Source organism: Lissotriton helveticus (genome assembly GCF_964261635.1).
Source record: "Lissotriton helveticus chromosome 1_1 unlocalized genomic scaffold, aLisHel1.1 SUPER_1_unloc_16, whole genome shotgun sequence".
Classification (NCBI taxonomy): Eukaryota; Metazoa; Chordata; class Amphibia; order Caudata; family Salamandridae; genus Lissotriton; species Lissotriton helveticus.
The window spans coordinates 26,342-35,685 of record NW_027611655.1 but is presented as its reverse complement, the minus strand read 5'-3'; positions in this window follow the sequence as shown (position 1 = coordinate 35,685).

Here is a 9,344-nt window from a genome sequence, read left to right as displayed (position 1 = left end):
TTAGAACCAAACAGGTTAAATCCGCAGTGGCTCAACATTTCTTAGAAGCAGGTCATGGCATCAGCCAATTGCGCTTTTGCGCACTGGAAACAGTTACCAAAGAAAAAGGCAAAGACAACCACAATGAACTGTTGAAAAGGGAGAATTACTGGATTTTCACACTATCTAGCATTAAGCCATTCGGTCTTAATGACCGTGTGGAATATTCATGCTATTTATAATCATATAATTCATCTGAGGACTGTTACTTATGTGCGAGTGATGAATAGCCTCATTATCAGCTAGACATTATGTATACATTGTTGGTATATTACGACTATGTTTCCATTTAACATGAGCCATTTAGCTATATCATGCAGCCTGCGGCAGTTTTTTTAGGGGTATATAATTTCAAATTGTAGACAGTTATATCGTAATTCAGTCAGGTTTCATACATTTCAGTTTTCAATATTTTTTCACGTTCTTAATTCACCATTCTCATCACGTGTTAACTACGCGGCTTTTACATCCATTTAACAGACCATACAGGTTCTTACTAACCCACGTAGTACTGTTCAGAATCACTTTATCTACCCGTCACCTAGCAACCCACGGAACTTAAAATACTTCCGGGGTTTAGTCACGCCCTAACCCGGCAAGGGAAGAGCCACACCTTTTTTCACTTTCCAGCGTTTGCACGCCACGGTAAGCTTTCCTCCTAACCGCTTGTGTTTAATCTTTTTACGCGGTATGCATGCGGAAGCACAGTGTACCATAGCACCTTGTTTAAACCTGCCATTATTATTCGAACAATCATTTCGTGTCACAATCGTTATTACATCAGGCTATTAAAGCACGCCGCTCGGGCAGACTATCTCAATATATTACAGCTCACGCCACACCAGCATTCACCGGTGCAGCACTGGTTAACGTTCACACGGCTAACATTTTTTCACTCCCGAAGTAGCTTTTTAGCATATTTTACCCCGCAGAAACTTACCTGCAGTTAATATCTATGCAGTTAAACGCTAGTTAAACATCTATATACACCATCATGTATACCGAATATGTCTCTTTCTTTTTGTGTTGACAGAACTTACATCCCCTGAAGAAGGCATTTAATCTATGCCGAAATGCATTGGGATTACTAGAGTGCATTTTTTTGGAATTTGAAGAAATAACTATGTGATAGTTGAACATTTCCTTGTGAATACAACAAGATGAATTAAAAAACGAACAATTTGTCAAAGCAAGCATTTGACGTTTACTTTTTGAAAAACATTGATGAAACCTTTTATATAAGGACATTTGGGAGCACGGGGGACACTCCCCAGATCTGGGGGGTGCTACCTGAGGTCATATTCACATTACGCCTTCAGTCGGAGGGCGATACCCCGGAGCACCACACAAATTGTTGAATCTCAACCAAAACGGCAGTGCGTCCAACCATATCCTTTAATCATAAGTCACCTTTGACACTTTCACAGCTCCCTTGGATCAAGCATTTCTGGTTTCTTCTAACCTGGAAGATTGGAACATTATTGTGGTTTGAGGGGGGTTTCCTATCACCATAGCATCTGTCCATCTCCCTGAAACTAGTGCAGCTTACAGCGCACGGTTCTGGCCCTGAAAGATAACTTTAAAAAGCAGGTCTTTAGTTCTTCCTAAAGTAGATAAAGTTCTGTAAGATGCAGCTCCTTCCGGGGCTTTTGTGTAATACAGAGCGAGGGGTTCACTGTAAGACCCATACTTTACATTATAAGCGCTGATAAGGTAAACAAACGTTGATTTATATAATTTAATATTCAATGAGATCAGTCATTTAGTACTTATAGAGAATCCATCACAACCAATAATTTACCTGACATATCCCCGCAGCAGATGTGTGCATATTACTCTTTTTCCCCCTTTTCCAACATTACATGGCATCTGGCATGATGTTGTCCGTTTGGGGCCCAGGATGCCATTTGTGACCGGATGGGCATTTGGTAGAGCGGGAGGAGGTGTAAATTATCCACAGGTGATGCGACATTTCTACCGTTTCCATATTTCTCATCTTCAAGTTTATCTAATTTCCTGTCCTTCGGGCCCCCTTCTGCCCTCTGGCTGCGCACTCACTCTGTGGGGTTCATCGGAAGTCAGATAACGGCCTGATAGTCACAAGGCCATGGTTCTCAATTCTTCTACAACACTTATTGCAGACATATGGCCTAGTTTAGAGTTTGTCCAACAGATTATTGCCACAAAACTAGGGGTGGGTGAAGAATTAATCTCTGTTGGTGTAGCTCGCAAATTTTTGCCCAGTGTGCGGAGTTCCAAAGAACTCCACAAAGTAATGCAGAACTGAGGTTTTTTTTCTCAAGAGGTTCGCCAACAGTAAGGTGGTGAGTACTTGTGAGAAAATATAACACGCTAGACCACCTCCTGGTGATATTTCTCATTGCAGGAGGTCACGGCAGGTCGCGACCATTCATGTGTAGAAATCTGCCATTCTCGTTGATGAAGCTGCCACTCGATTAGAATGTCAATTCGAGCAGCAGAAAGCAGATTGTACAGTGCAAGACAAACTCCTGGCATTAAGGATCAGTGAGGGCAGCGCAACTTAACAGACTCTGCCACTTGCGGAAGTCCGTGGAGTACGGCAGAGTTTTCTTGGCACTTTGTGGAGTTCCGCGGAGTAAAACTCTGCGAACTACACCAAGGCATAATCAAAACGAGACAGATATCCTGTCTGTCTTATTATAATTGCCACAGGATGTAATGCATTTTTAATGGGGTGGGCAGGATACCTGTCACATTTGGGATGGAATAAACCATTTACTGAAATCTAAATCAGGCCTTTGGTGTACATTGCGTCCGGTGTGGCTAGCTGGGCTTGAAGGATCTTGTGGTTTGTGGGTCTCTCACTGCTTTGAGGTCACCTCCAGGCAGGACTTCTGTCAGCTGTGCCTTGTGCTGATCTTCCTTCCAGGCAGGACTTTTGTCAGCTGCGCCTTGTGCGTATCTTCCTTTCAGGCAGGACTTCTGTCAGCTGTGCCTTGTGCAGATCTTCCTTCCAGGCAGAACTTCTGTCAGCTGCGCCTTGTGCAGATCTTCCTTTCTAGGCTGGATTTCTGTCAGCTGTTCCTTGTGCAGATTTCCTTCCAGGCAGGAATTCTGTCAGCTGCGCCTTGTTCAGATCATCCTTCCAGGCAGGACTTCTGTCAGTTGCGCCATGTGCAGATCTTGCTTTCAGGATGCGGCTTTTGTCAGATGCGCCTTGTGCAGATCTTCCTTTCAGGCTGCAGCTTCTGTCAGATGCGCCTTGTGCATACCTTCCTTTCAGGCTGCGGCTTCTGTCCGCTGTGCCTTGTGCAGATTTTCCTTCCAGACAAGGGCTTCTTTCCTCAATGATCAGTTCAAAGGTCGGGAGAGGTAGAACTGGTCTACGTTATCTTCTTTATTGCAGTTCCACTGGTCAAGCCACAGACCTCGTGCTCTGAGAGTCTGGATTTTCTTCAACACAGTCTGCCATCGCACACTATAAGCACGCCTCCATGACGCCAGAATCCAAGAGAAGGCCCTGGACTGCACCACCTCCTTCCTCTCCGGGAGAACCCAGAGAGTCCGCCTCCCTCCCTTCTCCTCCAAAGTCACCGAGATCATCTACGGTGTACCCCAAGGGTCATCCCTCAGCCCAACGTTGTTCAACGTATACATGGCACCACTCGCCCATGTCGTCGCCCTACGGCACGGCCTAAACATCATCTCCTACACTGACGACACCCAGCTTATCCTCTCACTCACCAAGGACCCCCGCACTGCCAAAACCAACCTCCACGAAGGTAAAAAAGGCCGTAGCCGACTGGATGAGGAACAGCGGTCTGAAACTGAACTCGGACAAGACGGAGGTCCTCATTCTTGGTTCCACCCCCTCAGCCTGGGACGACTCCTGGTGGCCGATGGCATTAAGAGCACCCCCTACACCCACGTATCCTGGGGGTCATCCTCGACTCCACACTCTCCATGGTGAAACAAGTAAACGCCGTCTCCTCCTCCGGCTTCAACACCCTCCACATGCTTCGCAGGATCTTCAAGTGGATAACCACCACAACCAGAAGGACGGTCACCCAGGCCCTCATTAGCAGTAGACTGAACGACGGCAATGCACTCTACGCAGGAGCCCCGGCTAAACTCCTGAAACGGCTCCAACGCATCCAGAATGCCTCTGCACGCCTGATCCTCGACATACTGCACCGCAGCCACATCAAACCACACCTGAGAGACCTGCACTGGCTCCCCATCAACAAGAGCTTCACCTTCAAGCTCCTCACCCATGCACACAAGGCACTCCACGACACCAGACCAGCATATCCCAACAGCCGATTCAGCCTCTACACCTCGTCTCGCCAGCTCTACTCTGCAGACCGCGCCCTTGCCACTGTCCCCCGCATCAGTAGAGTGACCGCCGGTGGCAGATCATCCTCCCACCTCACCGCCAAGACGTGGAACACCCTCTCCATCCACCTACGGCAGACCGAAGACCTCCTAACCTTCAGGAGGCTCCTCAAGACCTGGCTCTTCGAACAGTAGCATCGTCCCCCCCCTAGCGCCTTGATACCCTCACGGGTATGTAGTGTGCTTTACAAATGCTATGATTGATTGATTGATTGGTTGATCTTCTGAGCGCCTCAGACCATTAAGACAGTTCTCCGCATAAAGCACACACTACAAGACTCCAAAAGTCAACGCTACAAGTGCTGCTCCATGGTTTAATTCAACCACTGTATCTGAACATCCCCAGGCAAATGCCAACTAGAGAATAGACATCCTGCCTGCACCAGCAGAGTGCAGACAGCTTTTCAAGCACCTCGAGGTACATGGACTTTGTCTGTCGTAACTGAAGATGTTAAACCTTGTTAACATCAATCTCCTTCAGAAAAGGTCCTCCATTTTGCTATCAGAATGTAACTCATCCTGCGCAGTCACAAATTCTCTTGTCCGTATTGCATGAAGCTGGTTGTTCTAACCCAAAAGAGGGCCCTCCACAAATTGCTGACATTTTCTTACACCCCCTGGACAGCCGTGGCAACACACAGACCAACTACATCCTCTCAGGGATCACCAGTCCACCTGCCAGGATGAATACTCAGATCATTCAGCCTTCTCTGTTACCGTCTTTGGAACGGCTCATCTCTGAGATTCGTGGAAGCTCCACACTCAGTGAGATCAGATTTGCCTTGTAAAACCATCTCATGAGAGTGGAAGAAAAGAACTATAAGTGACACACACTGCACAGACGTGTAAATAAATCTACCATTTTTATTCTATGTACCATTGTCCTACTGCTGATATTTTTACATGGATGTTTTGCCGCCTATCACAGCAGCTTCTTCGTTTAAAATCTTACTCAACAGTTTGTTTTGCATCATACCTACTTACCTATGTACTGTTTCTGACCTTACGACATCTCTGGCAGATATTTTGCGCTGTCTGTTGCTACATAAATAGGAAGTCGATTGCTACTGCAGGAAGAGTGCAGTGTCCTTGCAGTCAGATGCACTTGATTGGAATAAAAGGTGCCATGTTTTTTAGAAAAGCTGCAACTATTAGAATAATAAATTACTAAAAGCAGCACATACAATGCGATAACACACACCGGGTACTAGAAAAACATGAAGCAAACAATGCAATAACACAGGCCAGGCGTTGGGACAATCTGACGCAAACAATGCAATAACCCAGACCAGGCACTTGGATTGAAGCAAACAATGCAATAAAATAGGCCAGGAACCGTAAGAATCTGATGCAAACAATGCAATAACACAGGCCAGGCACTAGAAGAATTTAATGCAAACAATGCAGTAACACAGGCCGGGCACTAAACGCTAACAATGCAATAACACGGGCCAGGCACCAAGAGAATCTAATGCAAACAATGCAATAACAGCAGGGGGATGGCGAGCGGGTGGGGGCAATTAAGACATTTTCGAGGGTCTGGGATCATTTTGCTGAGTGTTAATTTATGTCTATTTAGTATGTGCTTAATCAGGATGGGAGTTGCCTACAGTGCAAATTTTTTTTTCTCTTATGATGTGTAAATAATGGATGTTTCCTTCTGGCTCTGCCCAATAAAAAATAAAAAAAATAAAAAAAACACAGGCCAGGCACTAGGAGAATCTGATGTAAACAATGCAATAACATGGGCCCGGCACTAGAAGAATCTGATGCAAACAATGTAATATCAGAGGCCAGGCACTAGGATTGATGCAAACAAGTCAACAACACAAGCCAGGCACTCGGAGTATCTGACGTAAACAATACAATAACACAGGCCGGACGCTAGGTGAATCTGATGAAAATGATGCAATAACACAGGCCAGGCACTAGGAGAATCTGATGCATATAATGCAATAACACAGGCCGAGCATTATGAGAATCTGATGCAAACAGTGCAATTACACCGGCCGGGCACTAGGAGAGTCTGATATAAACAATGCAATAACACAGACCAAGCACTAAGAGAATCTGATATAAACAATGCAATAACACGGACCAGGCACTTAGATTGAAGCAAATAATGCAATACCAGAAGCCAGGCACTAGGAGAATCTGATGTACACAATGAAATAACAGAGGCTAGGACCCCTGGACTCGCCCCCACTGCCCACACTGCCTGTGCAGTTACACCTGTGACCCCTGGACTCGCCCCCACTGCCCACGCTGCCAGTGCATTTACACCTGTGACCCCTGGACTCTCCCCTACCTGCCCACGCTGCCTCTGCATTTACACCTGTGACCTCTGGACTCTCCCCTACCTGCCCACGCTGCCTGTGCATTTACACCTGTGGCCTCTGGACTCGCCGCCACTGCCCACGCTGCCTGTGCATTTACACCTGTAACCCCTGGACTCGCCCACGCTGCCTGTGCATTTACACCCGTGACCCCTGGACTCGCCCCCACTGCCCACGCTGCCTGTGCATTTACACGTGACCCCTGGACTCGCCCACACTGCCCACGCTGCCAGTGCATTTACACCTGTGACCCCTGGACTCGCCCCCACGCTGCCTGTGCATTTACACCTGTGACCCCTGGAGTCTCCCCTACCTGCCCACGCTGCCTGTGCATTTACACCTGTGACCTCTGGACTCGCCGCCACTGCCCATGCTGCCTGCGCATTTACACCTGTGACCCCCTGGACTCGCCCCACTGCCCATGCTGCCTGTGCATTTACACCAGTGACCCCTGGACTCGCCCCCACTGCCCATGCTGCCTGTGCATTTACACCCATGACCTCTGGACTCGCCCCCACTGCCCATGCTGCCTGTGCATGTACACCCATGACCTCTGGACTCGCCCCCACTGCCCATGCTGCCTGTGCATTTACATCCGTGACCCCTGGACTCGCCCACGCTGCCTGTGCATTTACACCCGTGACTCCTAGACTCACCCCCACTGCCCATGCTGCCTGTGCATTTACATCCGTGACCCCTGGACAAGTCCCCGCTGCCCACGCTGCCTGTGCATTTACATCCGTGACCCCTGGACTCGCCCACGCTGCCTATGCATTTACACCCGGGACCTCTGAACTCTCACCCATTGCTGCCTGTGCATTTACACCGTGACCTCTGGACTCTCCCCCATGCTGCCTGTGCATTTACACCTGTGACCCCTGCACTCGCCCCCACTGCCCACGCTGCCTGTGCATTTACACCCGTGACCCCTGAACTCGCCTCCACGCTGCCTGTGCATTTACACCCATGACCCCTGGACTCACCCCTCCTGCCCACGCCGCCTGTGCATTTACACCTGTGACCCCTGGACTCGCCGCCACTGCCCACGCTGCCTGTGGATTTACACCCCTGACCCCTGGACTCGCCCCTACTGCCCACGCTGCCTGTGCATTTACACCTGTGACCCCTGGACTCGCCCCACCTGCCCACGCTGCATGTGCATTTACACCTGTGACCCCTGGACTCGCCCCCACTGCCCATGCTGTCTGTGCATTTACACCCATGACCCCTGGACTCGACCCCGCTGCCCACGCTGCCTGTGCACTTACACCCGTGACCCCTGGACTCGCCCCCACTGCCCACGCTGCCTGTGCATTTACATCTGTGACCCCTGGACTCGCCCCCACCCTGTCTGTGCATTTACATCCGTGACCCCTGGACTCACCCACACTGCCTACGCTGCCTGTGCATTTACACCTGTGACCCCTGGACTCGCCCCCACGCTGTCTGTGCATTTACACCCGTGACCCCTGGACTCGCCCCTACTGCCCACGCTGCCTGTGCATTTACACCTGTGACCCCTGGACTCGGCCCCACTGCCCACGCTGCCTGTGGATTTACACCTGTGACCCCTGGACTCACCCACACTGCCTACGCTGCCTGTGCATTTACACCCATGACCCCTGGACTCGCCCCACCTGCCCACGCTGCCTTTGTATTTACACCCATAACTCCTGGACTCGGCCCCACTGCCCACGCTGCCTGTGCATTTACTCCCCTGACCCCTGGATTCACCCCCACTGCCCACGCTCTGTGCGTTTACATCCGTGACCCCTGTCCTCGCCCACACGCCAGCTCACAGTAGTGTTAGTCCAGGGAAGTTATTATCCTAAAGTTTCCCGTTCAACTGATTAGCTACCTCTGGTTCAATAGTCCCTATGAATCTAATGAAGGCCCTCCTTTTTTCCTGGATATACGATACATGACACTATCATTTCAATTTATTCTAATGATTGGATGCCCTACATCAGATGGTAGTAACTTTAGCTACAAGATGCTTCTTTTATTCTTTAATTTGTTGTTATTATTTCACACTTTAAGTAGATTGGATCAACGCCACTACCTGTGAGGCTGGCGGCATTTTCACAAAACCCAATGTTTATATTAAACGCATTAAGTACTCACACGCCGGCCTCTCTATGTATATACACTTTCACTGCACCACTGTTTAACTTCCCCTTAACTTCACTTCCCACGTGTGGGTTGGCAGGCACCTCACTTTTTGCTTGTTTACGCGAGTTCTGTGCAACTACACTTTTTATATGCATCACATTTTTAGGACCTGTACATATGTAGACATTTATCCATGTATTTTCGAGTTGTCGAGGGACTTCCAGCATTATTTTTACACAGCACTATGCTGCAATATTGCGGTAACAATCTCATGTTACAGATAAGATTCAGGTTTTCTGTTTCGCAGGGTGGGAACTGCTTCTGCCGCACGTGTCCATAGACTCAACCATTCTACACAGATTGACCTACAAACAAGCACTATGCTGTCATATCGGTCACCACACTCACGCCAAACCTACACAGCTACGTTTGGGCCCCCGCATTACACATGTAACTGGCTGCTCACTATGTGTATGGTTG